The sequence below is a fragment of the Electrophorus electricus genome, chromosome 10 (assembly GCF_041902795.1).
Source record: "Electrophorus electricus isolate QZ-2024a chromosome 10, ASM4190279v1, whole genome shotgun sequence".
Lineage (NCBI taxonomy): Eukaryota > Metazoa > Chordata > Actinopteri > Gymnotiformes > Gymnotidae > Electrophorus > Electrophorus electricus.
In genome coordinates, this window is record NC_137506.1 from 31003454 (window position 1) to 31004749 (window position 1296).

Consider the following 1296-nt stretch of genomic DNA (forward strand, 5'->3'; position numbering starts at 1 on the left):
TGTCACCCAGAGGTCTCTCCGGAGAACAGGGTGCCCTTTTGAGTCTTCCCCCTCTGGGTCTCTCTTCTCCCTCAGCTTGCTACTGAAGGATGTAGACCTAGATTTCAGTAAAGCTGCTTTGTCACGTGAACTGAACTCAAATATAGCTCCACTTTTAAAAGAATCATCCCAGGGAGGTTCTAAATTAAGTTGTGCCCCCCCCATTATTAAACCTGATCTAACAAGCAGGCTTGTCTGAATCTGCTCAAATCTGCACTGTCCTCTTCCTGTTCACATTACTGTTGTTCATCTCTAACGACAATGATCTTATCAACGGAAGAACGTGTTGCGTGTATGCACTGTGAAGATAGATTTGATTTCGTGAGGCTGAAGGTGACTGAGTCATTCAAGATCCTGTGGACAAACATCTTTTAACACATTGATGGGGAACACCGCTGTTACGAAGTCTCAGCTCAGAGCATCCTGCACACAGCGACTGAAGATGAGTAATGCAGATACACTTCTCCAGAATGTTGAAGAGAACTGGGAAGACCTACAATTCCACCATACGTGACAACACGTCTTCGTTAGTCCATCGCTGCCTCAGTGACGTGTCAGTGTTCTGTCCCTGAAGCAATACAGCTTTGGAATGTGCATTTCCCTTTTAAACTTCTCCTTCTCCATGTGCCCTACAAGCTACATTGCAGCATGCCAATTTGCACAATTATTAAACAACTCATTTAATTACATGTTTTTGTCTACTGCTCCATTCTCCCTCATTCATTTCCTCGAGGCCAGATTCCCAGCCCAACTTCTTTTGCCAACGTAGGGGTTACACTATAACCTGGAAAACTGCACACTTCCTTGGCAATGATTATAAATCACCTTTCTTGAACCCAAGGCTGCTATGATACAGAGCAGATAGGCAGCACAAATGCTTTCAAAGAACGTGGTTATAGGCTGCCACTAGCACTAACTCCGTTTTGCTATTCACGGTCAAAAGGCCGTTGCACAATGGTTACACTGCAGACAAATCACTCGTTTCTTCTTGGAACTGTAGTTGAGCTCTTTGCAACCGCTGTACGTCAACATTCTGTGGCTGACGTTTCCGTTTGCACTACAGAAAATAACGCAGCCAGCTACTTTTTTTTGCTGGGAATATGCAAGTTCTTGCTCAACAACTGTTACACTACATGCTGCCAAATCACATTCCTGTGTACGTTCATCATACCTGGCAAGAAAGGGTTTCTCATTCTGCTTACAGCCTTATGCAAGAACTCCCAATCACACCACAACAAAAGCCAAAGAGACACTGCA